General features: G+C 33.2%; 1 protein-coding gene across 2 annotated transcripts in view; it reads left to right on the top strand.

The window, feature by feature from the left end:
* kek2 (leucine-rich repeat, immunoglobulin-like domain-containing kekkon 2 protein) overlaps positions 1 to 21,185 on the top strand; it is a 58,088-nt gene that overhangs the window by 27,930 nt on the left and 8,973 nt on the right. The gene's annotated exons all lie outside the window — the stretch shown is intronic.

Below are 21,185 nucleotides of genomic sequence, written 5' to 3'. Positions count from 1 at the left end.
CCTCCTCCCCTTTAAAAATACAATTAATTATTTTCTTGGAAATATCGGTAAAAATGAAATTCATCAATATGCGTCAGGTGTTCTAATTAGGATCATGACTGTGCATTCAATGTTAAAGCTTTATAAATGGCTAAAAGATTAGTCTATTGCAGTAGACGTAAATAAATTTGTTTATTTATACAAATTATATAATTGTAACAGTACTTTGCTGGTGTATTCTTGGATGAAGGTGAACAGCGGCCTCGCGTATACGTAAATCGTTTTAAAATAAAAGCGACAAACACAAATATGCTATAAAGAAGCATTCTGTAACTACAATTTCATGCCACAATATAACACGCTTCGTATGTCAAACGAAACATATTTTCCATTTTCACAATTGATCGGTAGCACATATTATTATGAATAGTATATAAATATAACATTCAACTATAGCTCTAATTGTCAAACGCTTTAGTTATATTTTCGTTCGCACAATATTGGTCAATCCCCTTCGAAAGCACCGGATACGGCATTTAAATTATCCAACCATTTTTATCACGGCTGAGTAATTTACCTGACAGACCTTGGCTGTCGTCATTTTCTTTACAATTTTTGTATTTAACATCGAGTCTAGAAAAATCGTGAAGCTATAAACTTATTGTTACGCTTCATCCCGCGTATATGTCTGCTATAGGCAGAGAGAATCTGGTGTCAAGACACGGAGAATAGATAATAAGATAGAGACTAGTAGTGTACATCACTACTCATTAAGTAACTTTACATACCAAATGATAGAATCTAACACCATACTAGGTTGAACCTGATCTGACCAGTCAGGAATTCCTTTACGTTGGTATGTACTGTTTATGCAATGTACATGTATGTATAGGGTATTCGGTTTGTGGTTAACATATGACGTACAAATGTATGAATTATAGTCGTAAATACTGTTACAATTAAAAATATACAAAACTAGCGGACCCGGACTCGGCCACGCCTGCTTGAAATATAAGAATATAATTTCTATAGAAATATAATTTCAATCTAGATAAAATGCTAAAAGTGACTATTATATTTATTTTCATAAGGATGAATATCAAAATGACGCGGTAACGGACGCGGTCGCGTAGCGACGACGGTTGTTATTAACATGGCAGAATAAATTGCATGTCAAATTAGAAAGTACTTTAATTTATTAGTATATACGTGTAATGTAATGTTGTATAGCCTATAGCACTTCTGAAGAATGCAGCTTTCATACAAAACAAAAACAAAGTAAATCGATCCAGTAGATCCAGAGATCTTAGCGTTCAAACAAACAAACAAACTCTTCCGCTTTATTATATTAGTATAGATATTAGTATAGATAGTATAGATATTATTTTTTAAAATTTTGGAGTCTGTAATTTTTATACGATTGTTAATTGTGTTTTCTTATTATCACGTCAATACATTGTTATTTAACTTTGAGATATTGAAATAGAGTGAGGTGAAAAGGGAACCGAATCGCTGTACTTGCATTACATAAGTGGTAGGTTTGTCAATATACCGGTATACAAACATTACAGTTTTTATCTTGGGAGAGGAAAATAGCACCTAGAACCATGTAGCGTATTTAAAAGATGACTTGGGACTTGCAGCTTATAAGAGACATTCAGGTTTTATTATTTAAAAGCATTTTTTTAAAACATTACTTTAATTAAAAACCTATTCTCTCCATTCGGAAAAAAAATATGGAAAATATGTTTATTTGGTCATACTCGTAATTTAAGAGTTCTGCGTTTTTGCCTTTACCTTAGAGAAGGAAGGCAGAAACGGGTTCTAATCCTGTTGCGTTTAAATTTTCCATAATATGTAGAATATGATTTTTCTTATGAACTGCTTTACGCTATATAACACTAACGACAGAGTAGGCAAACTTAAGAGTTAAGACACTCTGTTCTCCTAACAAAATTTGATAACTTCAATAATAAATAAGACCAAATTTCTTATTATATACTCGCCAATATTTTAAGACAATAATACTATAAATACAAAATTTCATATACAATTAAAAAAATAGAAACAACACAAAACAAATGAAAGCTATTTCTGATTTGCGATAAAATAAGTAAACGTGAAATGACATCGTACATACAGTACATATTATATGTTACTGTACACACACCCTGCCACGAATGATGATGGATGGGCGAGTTGTTTTTGCAATGTTTCAACTGGAATACTGAAAACTATTTATATGTGTAACCGTCGCTGTCGTTGTCTGTATCTATATATTTTTTAGCTTTACACTTCGCCTGTGATTCGCATATAAAGGGGTAGGCAACATAATAGTAAAACACTCTGCTCTACGCTTACCTATATACGCTTACATATATATTTATTGATACCTAACCAGTGTTAGATAGACAGAAAATAGAAATGCGACAGTTCGCATTTCTATTTTCTGTCTGATTTAGTATCGTTTGGCTCGTGGCTGTCGGGGCGCGCCTGATCTCACACGACGGCTAGGTTAGAGCTGAATCAAAACAAATCAAACTTATAATATTTTTCATTCTAAGTCTTCTATTAATAATTTCTTACTTAAAATATATGTTTATACAGTATTTTTTAAGAAATACTGAATTTGCAGTATGTCTTTTTAATAAAATAAATAAATTTATAGTAAAACATTTTATTTAAGTGTGCAATATTTATGATGAGTGATTCTATTTATTGTATTATGCTTTTATCAGAATCCTGAATCTCCCATACAAGGTACGTAAAAAGAAGTTCGTGTTAAGACTGAGAATTCTTTATAACTCTAACATTAAAACCTCGAATATACGAAGGAACGTGAAAAAGTAACCCTAAATCAGCGCTAGTAACAGTAGCCATTAGACTATCTGGCACCTGTTCCGCTCCATTTAACTTGAGCCAAAGAGACTGAACGTTAGAATTACAAGGCTGCTTAGAGTAATCTTTTGACGTTTTTAGAATCCCTTTGTGTCCTAGTAGCTTTCATTGAGATGTCCTACAATATATAGTGTTACGCAATCTTTGCCTTCAATTTTAATATACGGAAGGAATAGAAAGAAAAAAAAAACCTATTATTTTTGCATTCTCATTCTTCTCGTCTTTTATACAGAAATAAAATAACAAAAGCGTAAACATGGGACTACTGTACCAGATGGTCCTAATAAATTGTTTAACAGTGCTTTTCTCTATATTATATTATTACTGATGACCTTACGGGGCTTCTGTGGCACAGTATCTAATTTAAAACACATTATATGCGGTATCAATTCAGTAATCTACATCTGATTGATATCTTAGAAGAAAAAACGATAAATAACGGTAATATTCCGGCTTCCTTCGAATAAGGATCGAAGTATCTCATTAGGGAACGTTATACCTTATAGAATATAATATACATGATTGTATGTACTGCGAAGTCTGAGGAATATTATATTTAAATTAATTTTTATTTTACTCTCGTGAGGAATGTAAAATCTGGTCTCAAGTAAGAATTACGATAAAATACATTTATTTATTTATACGTGACGGTTGTTGTTTGTATAGTTTCAGTGGAAGTTTAATATTTTCATTATCTCATTTAGTTCAAAATGCAGTATCTCAAGAAATCAGCAGAAAATCGAGAACAGAAGTGCTAATGAGGAATGGACTATTTTAAACTATGTTCCCTAGTACCCTCTGCCTACCCCAATATATGCGGTATACCGTGTGAAACTAAAATGACTTAATGATCAATCATTCTGTTAAAAGAAAAAATACATTAGTTTTCATACTAATATAGATTAAATTAAAATATTTTCCTTATGTATAATTGGATCCAATAACAGCGACGTTTAACCACGCAAGTCCCATCTGCGCCACCATAATCTCGTTCATCTTACTACACTGTTCCCGTGTGTGTATCATAAGCTCCTAAGGTATCGTAGGTACGGACTTTGTTTTTGCTTCACTGATATATGGCTGAGCTTTTGCTAATCCTTTGTCCTAATGACACTCACCCGAGCTCTGGAGCTTCGAGCGGCGCATATCTCTGGATTAAACATGTCCTTTAATGATTTGTAAAACTTGATTTATAATTTTATTGACTGAACTAATTTATAATTTTTAATTCCTTATTGGTGGACTTCTCTATGAAAGCTCTCTTCCAGCCAATCAGTGGGAGTTGATGAGTATCAACTAGCTGTGTGTGTAAATATATATACATATGTATGTATTATAATAATATAGATTATTTTAAAATATTTTTACCAAATGACTCTATTATTATTATAATGATACTTACACCATGAATATGAAACGAATAGATAATGAATAAGAATACAGAGATAAAAATGCGGTAGTTTAAGTCACAATCACTGTCTGCGGTCCACATATTTGAACGAGCAGATATTCTTTAGGTACTATAAATATATCGTAACCAGGGGAAACCTAGTGTTAACACACTTCGAACTATCGTTTCAAGATATTGTGTGTTGAGTAGTGCAACTCAACGTCGCGCTTTGTCTACCATGGCGGGAGGCCAACAACATACAAAAAAAATCAACCCAAAACTTTATCGAGCTTGGAAATCTGGTAATCTTCCAATTCCTCTAGTAATATAATAATATATAAAAAATCTGCACATACTTACGTAGAGCCCATAAAACTGGCAGACATTGACTTTTGGCACCAACAACTCGGTCAGAATACTGTTTTAAATTTTCTGAATTTAAATTAGACGCAATGCGATATTAAGATAAAGCTACGGGAAGAAATAGATCTTACGCTGCGACGCAGTAGCACAGTCGCACCAACGCTGTGACTGATAGAACGCGACAGTTATAGGTTCTAATACTTGGTTAGACATAGGATAAAGTTCACGTTGAACGTCGCCATTTTAAACGAAAAATGTTTTAGGCACGATTCTATTATTATATGAAATATAAGAATATGATTTAAACACACAATCACAACAACTATTCATACACCGTCGCTTCACTGTAAGCGCGACGGTTGTGAATTCGATTCGCTGTCACTATGTGGCCTCAATGACTTGGACAAAAATAAATATTTCATTAATTTACACATATAAAACTTAAAAACTAACTTTAACGATAGATGTAAAATTCTCATTTTTATTCCTTTCCAGAAAATAAATAATTTTCCCATTCTTTTGAACTAAAAATTTTTTGCCATGACTTGCTTGTAATTTCCACCAAAAGATGAAAGAGAGCGAGCGAGGTCCTCCTCCGCTAAGTACTAACAATTAGAGATTTTCTTTGCTTGTAATGATGCAGACTTTAAAAATTTTCACAATGAAGAATAAAAATATCTATAGTTATTAAGAATTCTTTATTTTATTTTGACCCATCTTTTGTAATATACGCAGCGTTGAACTCCACCACTCAGTAATGACACACCAGACAGGTAATGTCATGGATTTGGGCGGACAGTGGAGGAACACCCTACCATCACCATTCAACCAGCGACACGATACGTTTAGTACGAAACTTGTCCCATATATCATATTTACATAGTGAAAATAAGCTAGTTGTCTACTAGCGACATCCATCATTCATACCTTGCTTATGCTTACACCATCCATCTTGTGCCGACATCGAGATCGCCTCGCGGCTGTCGCGTGACGGATCGCGGAAATATTCTGATATGTGACATATTGTATACTGTACAGTTAGTTGTGCATGACATGTACGTGCGAGGTAGAAGAATAAACAGACAAACTAGTGTTAAGACACTCTTTTCTACATTACTATATTTTATGCCTATTTTGGAAACTTGACGTTACATTTTAGACCATTAGTTGGTTTGCCACTTGGTCTATATAAACAGATGAAAGGATTCATTTTTAATATTCTCACGAATGAAAACTCAATTCATTAAAGTCTCGAGTAATCAATTATTGTTACGTTAAGTGGAAAACAGAATGTCTTAGAACAGAGGTATGACGTGAAAAACGTAAAACATAGAAACCCATCGCAACTTAAGACCAAAATAAACATTTGCATAATACAACAATTTTAAAAAGCTCCAAATTCTTGAGTATCCTCGTACGTTATGCAAATTAATATATTCCATCGCCGCGATAAAATAAAAATAGATATCGAAAATCCCTTTAACCCTTTAAGCGTGGATATAATAAGGCTTTCGTTTACGATAATGTTACATGAATGTGAGATGCTCTCTACATTAGTTTCTTCAAGGGCCTTCGATATTTTAATGTAAGGGTTAATAATATTATGATGTAAATATGAATAGTTTAGATGCCGTCGTGGCGCAGTGGGACAGCGTGGGACAGCCTGGCTATAAACGTGAAGGTTACAGGTTCGATTGCCGCTCGAGATAATGAAATATTTTCATTTTTTCGATAATCTCCTTAAGAAGCGAACACTCTCCTATATGCGGGATACAGTGTGAAACTAAGAAAAAAGTAGTAATTTATGTCTGGTTTTAGAAGAAATTAGCGGATTCTGTAAATTTTTTACGATGCGTTTCTTTTCTTTTTCTTACAAGAGTCTCCGAATATATAAGAAAGAATATATCATATCTCTATCAGCCCTATATTATAACGATGTTATAAACAGGCTATAAAAATATATGATTTTATAATGTTCCTTTTTTATGTGATCATTATGTTTCTATACACGTATTGTGGGAGTCATAGTCAGCAAAATAGAGATTCCTTTTGGTGTTATTATTAAGGTTTTTAGTAAATGTACCAACTCGAATACAGTACTGGATATATTTTTATTTATTTTTCGTGATTATGATAGGAAACCACTTAAATACTCAATTTCTCCTTCTCATTGGTAACTAGTGTCAAATCTGTTAGTCAAAATACCATATATAAATTACTCGAAATCGTGCTTTTCCTTTTCACCTGCGCTGGCTGGCTGCGCTACAAAATAAGTATGCTTATCTAATTATACTTATCTAATAAGCAAAGAAGAAAAAAAAATTCAAACCAAATCAAATCAACACTCAAGACTAAAAAGCCAATTAAGTAGTTACTGTAGCGAAAAATGTCAAAGGTCCGTTATAAAGATGGAAAACAGACAAATCTGTTTCTTTCATTAGGTAAGTGATAATTGCGTCTCGGAAGATTTACCGCCGCTTATTTACGGTGCGAGTTATTGTAGTTAGAATTATTTACTTGTAATTTAAAAAAAATACAAATTATATTAGTATGTGGTCGTCGTGCCCCAGTGACATAATGTCTTATTGTAGACGTGAGCTGTGGGTTGAGCCATTATGCCGATTTGGGGGAACAATAATATATATTTTTTATTTTTCTGCTGTTATAAGACAAACAGCGCGACGTTGAGTTCCGTGGGGAACTAGTACTTTAACATAATATGTATTTTTGCATAATATTTCCATTTTTAATACATAAAACGTACAGACATATAAAATTGTAAATTTAACTTATTAATTTATTTCTTTCAATAATAGCCCTATATAGCGCTATCGAGTATCAGCTGGACTGTACATGCAATTTACAGTGTGAAATCGAGTGTTATATCCGGAAAATTAATTTTAGCTTACCGATGATTCAAAATTTTGCTATTTGCAATATAACGTGAAGATAGTGGCGCAGTCAGCATACCTATGCTTAACTGAACATCAAAGTAATAGGTTTTTATTGTTATGTTATGTTAAATAAATAATATACGAGGCCGTCGCGGCGCAGAGGCAAAAGCGTGTGACTGTAACGCAACGTTTGTGGGTTCGATTCCCGCTCAGAGGAATGAATTATGATTTATTAATATTTTCATTTCTTCGCAATCACTAACTAACAATTTGAACCGATATAAATATGGACATAATCTAATATACATATAAATACATTGTATCTTAAAAAGCGGACCTTATTGCCATGTAACTCAAGAAACACTGAAGAAAACTTCATTTAACTTACCGCTTTTCCTTCCTGTATAACAGGGTTGGCAGAAGGTAAAAATTAACCAGTGTAAAGTAGCACGGCTAAACTTGGCATTGAGTTTCACCTCTTATAACGCAACGTCAACGTCGTTTTCGCAGAAGGGAGTGTCGTAGCACTAACTTCCATCTACCTACCATGCTATATCCAGGATACATCAAGCTGAATAAATTATATACTTGTATCGTACAAAATACACTGCTTAACCAACTTACTAAATGTTGGCAAAACCACAATGAAATTATGACGACCTCGACGAAAAATACAATTACAAAATTTCCATGTGAGAATCTATGGAAAAATCTCAACACAAGATTTCTCAAAAATCGTCAACAGTATACACCGTTTCTGATACATGAAATGGAACGAAATGAACGGCTTACACAAGCGGAGAGAGTAAAGCCACAATTAGTCACACGTTGAAGGAAATTGATTCAGACAATGCTGAGCTTGGAATAGAAGATTTGGCGTTTGTAGAACACTCAATTCACATTGTTGGAATGGAAAACCGAAGTCGATGATTCAAATTAAATGTATCTTGTTCAAGAATGTGTAACTAACAAGTTTATTTGTAAAGTATAAAGGTAAAATTGTTACGTATTTCCAACATTTATTTGTTTCACGTATTCTACAGACGAACAACGTGACGCCACTCTATTAGGCTAAACTCAGAGTCATCAATTAGATATAAAATGAGATTTAAACATAAATACAAAAATCTAAGTCGATTTTGACAGTGTTACATCCCTCTCCAATTTCATAAAGAAATTGACAGTACAAATTTAGTTTCATCTAAAACCAGATATTTGTAAGTTCTCTTATAATCTCAATAGTAAAATAGGTCATATAACATATTAAATCATTAAATGAGACACGAATGAGGGCTAAATCTGGATTAAAGTGTAACTTCATACGTATAATTATTTTATCTTCTATGCACCGAACACTGCGGAGTTTTTAAATGAGATGGGGTCGTGATATGGTGGAATAAAGTTCCGACGAGAACGGATTAGCAAGAATGGAATTTCATTAAAGTGCATATTACAATTTGTGTAGTGTAGACGAAATTGCTTGAATCTGGATTATTCCTGCTATTTTTATTTTGGATAGGTAGAGAGAGAACCTTCCGTTAAGATACTCCGTGTTCTACTTTTCGGCTATTTTGGTCATTTACAGCAGGAATCGAACCTATAACCTTTCCGCAGTTATCCAAATTTTTGGAAAATTTGTTATTTTGTATACATCAGAATGATGAGTGACGTATAGTACTGAACCCTTAACCGTTGCATGTTTGACGAAACTTACTAACTTTATCACGACGACGCATATTATAGCGGGTAAAATATATTGTATAATATATGAAAAATAAGAATTCAAATTTCCAAACTTTGTCTTTCTGTCTATCTACTTTTCGATGATTATTGACGTTTTACGAGGAAATTGACCCCATACAAGATTAGCTATGAGGCCAGTTGTGGCGCAGGGCCACAATAGTGTGACTGTAAATGCGACTGGTTGTGGGTTCTATTCCCACTCGAGGAAATTAAATATTTAATATTTCCGTTTCTTCATTCTGGTGTCGAGGCAAAGGACGGCGTTGAGTTCTGTCACTCAACATGCAATGCTTTCAGAATTCGGCGGAATCTAGAGAATGGAATATCTTAACACTAGGTTCCCTCTGCCTACCCTGATGCTGACGGCAGCCTGACACCGCAAAAAAAATATGCTTAGCCAGACTTACCAACAACTGCCCGACGATGTAATGGAATTTCATTAAAGCCCATATTACGCCCGTTTGTATAATGTATGCAAAATTGCTAGAATCTGGATGCTGACCGAATTGATGCTCGAGAGTTTAATAATGAAGCTATTAATCTCAGTCAGCTTTCAAACTTTAAATGCACTTAGCGATGAGATGTGAAAATCTCGCAAGTTATATTAAAAACCCAGTGAACCCTTGTCTGTATATACGCGTATTTGCAAGTATAACTTTAAGGGGGAAAATTATGTTGTGCTTTCATAAATATTGGGGTGACTTTGAATTATATTTTATGGACGTGTTCTAAGTGATTGTAAGTTTTCTCGAGCAGTATTTTTTAGAGAGAAGTCAGTGTTAAGACACTCTGTTCCTCACTTTCTGCCCAAATGTCGAGACATTGCGCGGCACTCAGCCGAAATGTTCTATGTTGTTACCAGAATGAGAATTCGTCACATGCGTCACGTCTATAGCAAAATGCTGTACTGATTCCATTACTTAGGATAATTGCAGTGTTTCGGCCTGAAAAGAGAATAATTTGATTATCTCTTAAGAAAATGAATTGTTTTCAATTTCCTCGCTTTGGTATATAACGTTACCTTGGCTTGAGACACTAAATTTTTACAGTCTACCCTGATATATAATAACGTGTAGCTGAAAATAAGACTTACTAGACTACAAACCATCTGCGATAGGATATGAAATCTATAAAAACCATTCAAAATGTCAAATGCAAAAGATGAATCGTTTGAAATATTCAAGGAAAGTTCTTTGCATAAAATTGCATATCCCTACAAGTGTCGAGCTCACAATAAAAATCTCATATTTGTCAGATTTATGTGATGGATGTTACGAGTTAAATATTTGAATTCTTACATAGTTTATGTAATTTTCTTTCTTTTATTAACAATTACTAAGAATTGCATATGCCAAATGACGTATTCTGAGTGCCCGAAGTACCTGTACCTGTGATTAAAGGTTTAATCACAGGTCCAGTTCTTCGATAAATGTATTCGAATGTTTGAATGTTTATAATAACACACACATAAAAAAAAATCAACATTTCTTTTTCAACATAAAAATCAAAACAACAAAATTTTGTTTCAAATATACCATTGTATAGTTTCATTTTCGTTTATTTGATTGTTTGTAAATTTGGCATGAGTTTTTTTAAGCCAGTTAAAATTTTTCAAATGTATTTTTCTTAAGCAAGTTGTAAATTAAAATAATTACGTTTTTATTGCTATATATATTAAATAAAATAAGCTTTCATAGAAAACTCAATCTAAAGATGAAAGACTCTCTTAAAATGATAAAAATAGAGGATTAAGATATAAACTAAGTGAATGATTATATTTCATTGTAATACAATTTATTAATTGTTGTTGACAGGGTAACATTAGCATCTATAAACATTACTCATATTAAATTGACAGAAAATTTACAATAGCATGTCATAATAATTATCGACATAATGAATATGAATGAACATTTGTTGTATAAGATTTAATATCTATCAAGCCAACCACTAAGTCCAAGGGTATTATTAGAGATAAATATTACAACGAAAAATCAAAGAAGATGAAAGTTAAAGAAAAACATCTCATATATTGGATAAAAATATATACTCGTATATATGTCTCCCACAAGATTTCGTAATAAAAAATTAGGTACAAAATACCCGGAGCGGTGTCAGCACCCTTAGTAACTTAAGTTGGGCCAGGCTTGCGTGATCAGAAACCTGAGAGGGCGTGTTTAATCTTCCAAGTTTCTCCATACCACTGTCACCCCAGTTGTTAGGGGACGGATAAGCGTCTGCTTTACGTCAAATATAATTTAACTCGAAAATAACTTTGGAAGTTTATAAGACCATAATTTTGTTAAAAAATATATTCAAAGATGTCAATATCTAAACATCGAATGCTTTTTAAAAACACTTTGACAGTTTTAGGTACTTTATAATTTTGAATATATAACCCTGTATTGAAAATGCTTATCACATATAAATTTCCCGTCCCAGATATACGTCATTTGAAGTATTTAGATGTCAGAGTCAACATTATTATGCATGAATCATATTACCTCTGCAAACACGCCATTAGAATATTGGTTTATACCAGAATTCTCGTACATTCGTTACTTATGTACTTACGTGATAGCTATACGTGCAGCTCTCAGCATATTTCGTATTACATACAATATGTACCTTATTTTCGTATGTATATTTATGACCTGGCGTCTAAAACGTGGGATTTGATTTTTTTTCTTTGACTCCGAGTAGCGTCTTTCCGTTTTTATTATATATATACTATCGATACAGTATTAAGTCGCAAAAATATCTGCTTTGAATTATTATTTTATGAAAATTTTAGATAACCACAGTCTCAGAGAGAATATAAAATGAATGTAAATGTGAACTAACACTATTTACGAGTACATCAACGTTGTCGATAGTCTAAAAGTTAATGGTATAGATAATAAAATTCCTGCTTTAATTAGTATTTTGTTTGAGGCGAGTTCGGGAACTCGTGGGAATTGTTTTTTTTTTCTTCTTCGTTATGGTATAAAACTAAGATACAATGTCTAAAAAATTAGGCGGAAAGTGGGTAATGAAGACATTCCTTCGGCCTACACTGCTTAATGCGGGCTACATGAAGCTAAAAAAATATTCCAATTACCTACACTGAACTATGGACATACACAACTAAAAAACTAAAGTGATTTGTAATTTTTCCAAGAGTTCATAACATGATAAATATATGTTATTCGCTGTTATACGCACAGAGTTTCTATTTTTATTTTTCGTCTAAAAAGGGTGGATGTGCCGGAAAATCTTAAAACAACGACGCAGGCAGGCAGGCAGGTACAATTATTTGTTTTTGCGTTTTTAAATAGTGCCCATTGTCCCTATTCAACGGGTACGAAAAAATATTACGTATTCGTAGCAGGAAAACGTCGGGAAGCGGTAATAGAGCGCGGGCGCTATTAACAATTTAAAAAGCTCAGTGCGATTGTTTCACACCCGTCTCGCCACATGCCTTCCAAATTCTATGGTTTGAGATGAGCTTTCATTTGAACTTTTCCACCAACGATATTCTATTTTTTTATGTGTGTGTTTTATCACTGCATTCCCGTTGTGGGGGGGGGGGCGGTGTGTTTTTAATTGTGCGTGGTTACTAAGTGAATTTTCTTTTTAATAATAGATAGTAAATATTAATTTATAATTTAATAGTAGTAAATAGAAGCTGTCCTGGTGCAGTAGCACAGCGTATGACTGCGTACATGATGGTTGTAGGTTCAATTTCCCTCGAGGATATGAATTATTTTCATTTTCTCAGTTTTGTAACAAAAAACAGCGTAGCGTTGAGTTCCGAGTTAACAGTCAACTTGCAATAACTAAAATTCAGGCGAATTTGAGAACGTAATGAGTTTAATCACATTAGATTGTCTCTGCCAGGCAGATCGGTATAAAATGTGAAAAAAAAATAAACAAAATGTATTCCTATATCTTTAAATCTATCTTTAAACAAATTTATATAATATACTTCATTGGTCCAAAAGTCAAGTGGGACTCAATTATTATGGAACAATTTAAAGCCTCATTATAGTCTTGTCTAAACTTAGATAAAGCTTACAGAAGGGTCCTGACAATAATTTATCAACGTCTGTTATCTTTTAGGTTATATCGTACCAATAATGAAACTATATAAGCGGATTAATCGTGTATATTTCACGGGTGCCTACCCGGGACCACGGACTACTGTTGGTAGTATACCGCATATAGCCGGGTAAGCAGAGTGAAGTAACAATAGTAGACCAGTATCTCACTTCCCCAGGTAAAACAAAACGCTGAGTTGAGTTCCAATACTTAATAAATAATATCTTGAATTCGGGAAAAAAGTGGAGAACGGAAACCTTTGACTAAAGGTTATTTTTGCTTTTTATGTCGGGGAAAGTGAGAAACTGGAAAAACATGAAATTGGACTGCAGCATTTGAGAACTTAAAGAACAGATTTGAATTGTTCGCCACCTTCAAGATACAGAAAAAGCCAACAAACAGTCGGTAGCAGATGCAATCATCGCAATATTGTGTATTGAATGATGTATGACTAACATATTGGTTTTTGGTAAGATTCTAGAAGATATGAGACATGGGTTTCTCTTTAAATATATGAAATTCGAGACTAAAAATTATGAATTCTCTGCATAAACTAATTAATAATAATAATAATTCTTTACTGCACACAGAACAAAATAATAATAATAATAAAAGATACAGTAATCAATTTGGAGTTCAAAGCACATAATCATTTGTACCTTTCGAGTAAACTAAATTGTATTACAGTAAAACAATACAATTTATATAGATTTGAATTAGAACCGTCAAATGTAAAAACTACAACATAGTACTACATCCGATAGATTCAATTACTTTCCCATTGTTAGAAACAAAGTGGAAATGCAATGTATCGGATTCGAAATAATAGAATAACTATTCTATGCTATAACGAGGTGTGTATATAAGTACAGGTCGTCGTCCGTACTTTGTTGACGTGGATTTTAAGAGATAAATTGAGATACTGATTGATATTCTCATTGCCGCTTGTCCAACTGTTAAAAAAACGCTATAATTGAGAATCAAAACAAATAATTCAAAAAATCACATAACTAGCTATGGTTATGAGTTCGATATACCTACACTCGAGGAAATTAACTATTTAATTCATATCATTTAAGTTCCGTCAGACAACACATAATGCATCCAGATTTTGTCTTAATACTAGGTTCTGCTGCCTACTCTGCTAAAACTAAAAAATGAAGCACCGAAGGTTCCGTGCAAAAATTGGAGGTTTCGAGCTTTTTTTGAAATTCAATCTTAGCTTAGCCAGAGCCCTTTCATCTGACACCTCACATGAACTAGCGAGACTATTATCTTTTTAGGATTTAACCACAAATGACAGTTTTTCAGATTTTTTCTTTAACTAGTCTTACCTGTAGATGCTACGTGCCAAATTTCATAATTCGAGATCAACCGGAAAAAGGCAATTAATATTTATAAAAAAAATATTATTGTAATACTTTTATACCCTTTATAGTATCAAAATACGCATTTTTTGCGACATAAATGACCATAGTTCAAAATCAAGGATATAGGAACCTTGGATCTTAGTATATAGTTTGAATTTCAACTCGATATCTCCAAGCGACAACAAAGTGATCTCATAAGGTTTCCTTTTTTCCTTAAAATATATGGAACCCTAAAAACTATTAACGATAAATGAAACAGTTAATATTTTTATTGGCTATTTCATATACCGTAGCATAATATTTATTCCAAGCAAAAACATTTATTACTTGGTCACATAAACAAAGGATTCAACAAAATACGTTTTGGTTTATGACGCTATAAGGGAGAACGACTCGCTTCATATGTTGTAAGTTATGTGATAATTTGACTGACTTTAGCTGACTGCTATGAAAATTATGCTAATACTAGCTATATAATATAAAAGCTAGGTTTGTTATAAGGATATGTCTGAATTTTTCTTTATTTACTTGTTTCTCATGTCCGCTGCTCGCATTTGGGTGGACAATGTGGAATGTTAAGATACTAGGTTTTCTATATGCGGGATACAGCTAAAAATTAAAGAAAATCATTACCACTTCACAATTACAATTGTTTGTTTTTTAATCATCACAATTACTTTAAATTTAGGCCATCGTATGGTAGTGGCATAAGTGTCTGATCGTAGACGCAACGGTAGTAGGTTCAATTGTCATAAATTATAAATATGTAATTTTTTCATTTCTTCGTTCTGGAAACAAGTCAAACTACGGCGTTGAGTTCCGCCACTCAATACGCAATACCTCCAGCGTTGGAAAGTCGTGAACGGATTGCCTTAACATTAGGCTTCCTTTGCCTTAAATAATATAGGCGGGATATAGCGTAAAGCTAAAAAATACATACATACATACATATATATTTAAAAAATAGATATGGAAAAGAAACTAAAAAAAATCAGTTTTATGTCCTAGCATCAGTCTTTATGTGATTCTAGTGCCAAATTTCCAAAAGAAATAAAGGATCGTCTACAGAATAACCTTTTAGGAACATAAATGTTTTGCGAGAAACATTTTCGATGGTTCGTTTGATACTTGGAAATAGAAGGTTATCAAATGCAAGCTTTGCGTGGTACTCAATGAAAAAAAAATACAAATAATATAAACTATTTAAATGTATAATAATTAATAATATATAATTTTAATTCACTAAGTGCTATAGATTTTCCTGAGAGCTATAAATTATAGGCATTACTTGTTTTTTGCCTTGGCACCAGAGCGAAGAAATATAAATATTAATAAACTAGCGGACGCGCGCAGCTTTGCTTGCTTATTTAGGGGTAAATTGTAATAAACCACGAAACATGATGTATTCAAGGAAATATTTTTAAGAGTCTAAATTTAAAATTTTATAAAAATCGGTGGCGATTTAAAGATTTTTCCATACAAACTTTCATTCCCTTATTTGCACCCTTAGGGGGAGAATTCTAGAAAACGATGAAACACGTATTCAATTAAATACTTTTAAAAATCTAAATTTCAAATTTTATTAATATAGGAATCGAATACACAACCATTTCATTACAGACACACGCTTGTGCCCCTGCGCCAGAACGGCCTCGACTTAAAAATATAGTTACATACTTAACATAATGAACTTTATACATTATTTCAAGAAAACCCTAAATAAAATATTTACTTATCCAACAAACATTGAACTAAAATTATTCAACATATTTATCACAACAATCTGTTTCTCTAAAAAAATATAAACGAAAGTCGAAATAAAACCTTAGCCTTTTGGCATGGAAAAAATGTACAAAAAAAATCCTCCTTTGTGGCATATTGTAACAAATTTTTCGGATACGGTCCTCGAAGTAAACAATAGTTCAGAAAACAACAAATAAGAAACAGCCGAACGGAGATAGAATGGAACGGGGTATAAATAATGCATCCCATACATAATGTATTTGGTAAGATGTGGGTTAACTAATTTGGAGCGGGCTTTAATGTAAATATAAGCTTTTATCATGTTTCGACGTTGTTTTTGAGTATATTTGACGGTTTTGAGTGCTTGTTCCACGGAGAGGAGTTTGTTTATTTTTTTTCTCTTCAAAGCCATTGTAAGACAGCTTCTGACAGGAAATGTGGTGGCCGTGGATTCGATCCTCAATAAAAACCAGCAGAAGTAATATTAATTTTTAATTCCTCGGTGTCTGCCTGCTGACTGCTGCTGCTTTTTTGTACCCCACGCAGCAGACACAGCAACACAGCAGGAAAGGTAAAGGGAACCTAGTGGTAAGACACGCTGTATCACACTGATAGCAAAGGAGGCAGGGGGAGGGAAACTTGAGTAAAACGTGTTTTGCCTCGATACCAGAGGGAAGAAATGAAAATAGTAAACAATTAATTTCTTCGAGTGGGAATCGAACCCACAGTCTGTCGCGTTTACACGCTTGTGCCGCCACGACTGGCATAATTATAATACCATACCATACCGTATAGCGTAAAATAAATGATAGTAATCCGAATGTTGCGTTTCCTATCCTATCTATATATATAAAAGGACTTGTCCTCACTGACTGAGGTAAGACGCGCGCACAGCCGTAACCGCTGATCCTAGAAATGTGAAATTTGGACAGATATTTACTTTCGTAATCTGGACATCCACTAAGAAGGGATTTTGAAAAATTTTAACCCTAAAGGGGTGAAATAGGGGTTCAAAGTTTGTATGGGAAAAAAATTAAATCGGCACTGATTTTTATAAAATTTGAAATTTAGATTTTTTAAAGTATTTAATTGGATACGTGTTTCATCGTTTTCTAGAATTCTTCCCCTAAGGGTGCAAATAAGGGGTTGAAAGTCGGATAGATTTTTTTTTAAATCGGCACCAATTTTTATAAAATTTTAAATTCAGACTCTTAAAAATATTTAATTGAACATATGTTTCATGGTTTTCTAGAATTCTTCCCCTAAGGGTGCAAATAAGGGGTTAAAAGTTTGTATGGAAAAATCTTTAAATCGCCACCGATTTTTATAAAATTTGAAATTTAGACACTTAAAAATATTTCATTGAATACATGTTTCGTGGTTTCTTAGAATTCACCCCTAATTACGCAGGCGAAGCTGCGCGCGTCCGCTAGTATCTTATAAAACAAAGTCGCTTTTCGTGTCTGTCTGAACTTTCTAACTCTTCTTCTTCTAAACCACTCAACGGATTTTTATGCGGTTTTCACCATTAGGTCGAGTATTTTTCAGGGAAGGTTTATATATAGTTTATTATTTGTAAATTCTTATGTAAATTAACATAAATACGATAAATGTGTCTAAAGTCCTACCCGTTGAGACACTTTCGCGCATGCGCTGCTTTAATGGTAAGTACTACATGAAAATAATGTACTGGAGTATTGTTCCTCTTAATAAGATCTACAAAAAAGTCCGCGACAGCATATTTTTATCTTTTAAGGATAACGTGTAGTGATCATATTTCTGTCTAAAAATAATAATTTCAATATATTTTTTATTGTGAGGGATATTTTTCCATAATGGTATTAATCCTTATCCTTTAAAATACTTTATTAATTTTCTACGTAAACGAAGATAAAATTTGCTTTTTACACTATTTCGAAATTGCCAAAAGTTTTAGAGAAAAACGCATTTAATTTTATTAACACATCACGCCGTTCATATATCAGCTGTATCGAGTCAAGTTTCACTTATCCTTTACTCTCAGCATATAAATAAGTATATTAGTTACGTTGGCCATTTAATGTAGATCAAAACTGTCTTTTACTGTTTTTCATTTTAATAAGTACTTTAGAAGTTGTTACAATATCAAAAAATCCTTGCTGCGAAATGGCTCGCCTCGACGACGTTTTGCTTATACAAGCGCGTCCGCTGCGCCCGCTTGCCTTACACGTATCGGTGGTTCAGTGGTAGAATGCTCGCCTGCCACGCGGGCGGCCCGGGTTCGATTCCCGGCCCATGCATTCTATTTAATTTTCCTCACAGGCAGCCACGTCGTGCTTCCTTTTCATCAGGGATAGAATACCCCCTTGAGCATTAACCAGAAGCTCGAAAAAAAAAACCCGCCTGCCTCTATAGCAACGAAGATTTAGTTAAGATGCGTTTGCACGTATTGGATAATTGGAGTTGAATGTATCATTTCAGCACGATATATTTGGTTTCATATTTTTTGTAGTAGTTATTAGTAGGTAGGTTTTTGTTTATAATTTCTTCCGTTTAAAAATAGTCATTTAACTATCTAAAAATAGTCATTTAAACATATTTTAATAAGTACTTTAAAAGATTAGTAGCACAGATTTAAAATTACGGTACGTACTAAAAAATCCTTGCTGTGTAAAACAATTAGAAAATCCTTATTGAAACTACGAAAATGCGGGTTGCATTAGGGTTTAATTAATTTTCACATTATCTTAAGTGCTTTGCAAACATACATTATATGGATAATCCAGTAGTAAAAGCGGGCGAAGCCGCAAGAGGGACGCTAGTTCAAGTATATGAATATTCTATGTCTTACAAAATGTTAATTCTGTAGTAACAAAGATTAAACCAGCTTGTAGATACGACTGTTTCAGTAATTTACATAACGCTAAGTTCTACAGTGATAAGTAATGTTATATTTATTTCTAGATCTAAGTATAAAAAATACTATCAAGATTATTAAAGTATTATAAAATTGAAGAGTCCAGAGTTCAGGTCAGTCGTGGCGTAGGGGCACAAAGTGTGACTGTAAATTCGATTGGTTGTGATTTCGTCCTCCACTCAAGAAAATTAAATATTTTTAAAAATTTATATTTTCATATCTTCATTCTAGTGTCAAGGCAAAGCGCGGCGTTGAGTTTCGCCACTCAATACGCAATGCCTTCAGGATTCGGTGGAAAGTGGGGAACGAAGTGTCTGGACACTAGGTTCCCTCTGCCCACCCTGCTGTGTTGCGTTACGTTATACAATTCGCACTGTGGTCTCTTCTCAATCAATATAGTAATTATAACAAAAATATAATATGATATATATTCTATGTGTATATTGCTTATAATTTAATGAGAAAAGTTTTATTACAACAGAAAAATAATTGTTCCCTTATTAGGTATGCTAATGGTTATTGCAAGGTCGCTTCGTTGGTGTTTTGTTGTTTACAAATGAAAGTTCTATATAACTTTATTTTTATCATAAAATACTTATTTATCTATATATATAAAAGGACTTGTCCTCACTGACTGAGGTAAGACGCACGCACAGCCGTAACCGCTGTGCGTAGAAACGTGAAATTTGGACAGATGTTTACATTCGTAATCTGGACATCCACTAAGAAGGGATTTTGTAAAATTTGAACCCTAAAGGGGTGAGATAGGGGTTAAAAGTTTGTATGGAAAAAAAATTAAATCGGCACCGATTCTTATAAAACTTGAAATTCAGACTTTTAAAAGTATTTAATTGAACACATATTTCATGTTTTTCTAGAATTCTTCCCCTAAGGGTGTAAATAAGGGGTTAAAAGTTTGTATGGAAAAAATCTTAAATCGCCACTGATATTTATAAAATTTGAAATTTAGACTCTTAAAAATATTTCATTCAACACATGTTTCATGGTTTATTAGAATTCACCCCTAAATAAGCTAGCGAAGCTGCGCGCGTCCGCTAGTTTACTATAAGTCTATTGGTGTAGAGTTTACTGACTCGATTTCTTAACCAAAGATAGTGGGCTTGAGTCTTACTAAAGACGAACTATGTAAATAGTATCACCATCTATTTTATGTAAGAACATAATTTTTATATTTTTTTAGCCTCACGCTGTAGACAGAAGGAACCTACCTTTTAAGACACTTCCGTTCACGACTTTCCACCGAATAATAAAAATAAAATAATAAATAAAAATAATAAATACCTTTTTTCCTCGAATGGGAATCGTACTCATAATCTATCGTTTACAGGCCTTAAAATGTATTGACGTAGTATTAAAAATATACCCAAGTAAAAAACCTATTGGCCACAATGTCTCTAAATTGACAGTTAAAATGCGGAGGTAGACGGAAAAAATAAAGTGAGTAGTTATAGTGGCTACGTTACATCCACCATACAGCAGGGTAAGCAGAGGTAACTAGCGTTAAGACGTTTCTGTCTAATATTTAAGATATTGTCTTGTTATCAGAACAAGAAAGTAAGTATACATAATTACTCCGAGTAGTTATCGAACCCACAAGAGTCTCGTTTACAGAAGCTCTGCTACTGAGCAATAGCTCTCACCTATCTAAGATTAAAAAAGTAAAATACAATAACTATTTACGTTACCAGATCCATTTAGGTACAGCAAGCTGTTAGAAAAATCTATTTTATTAGTATAGTTGTAATAAATCTTGATAAAACTTATTTTATGTGTGCCGTTACTTTTCATTTCGTTCGTATACGGTCGTA

This window comes from Heliconius melpomene, chromosome 19 (genome assembly GCF_056956725.1).
Source record: "Heliconius melpomene rosina isolate 202511_hmr_F chromosome 19, ASM5695672v1, whole genome shotgun sequence".
NCBI lineage: Eukaryota > Metazoa > Arthropoda > Insecta > Lepidoptera > Nymphalidae > Heliconius > Heliconius melpomene.
Note: the sequence above shows the minus strand (reverse complement) of the source record. Positions and strands in the feature narration are given on the sequence as shown.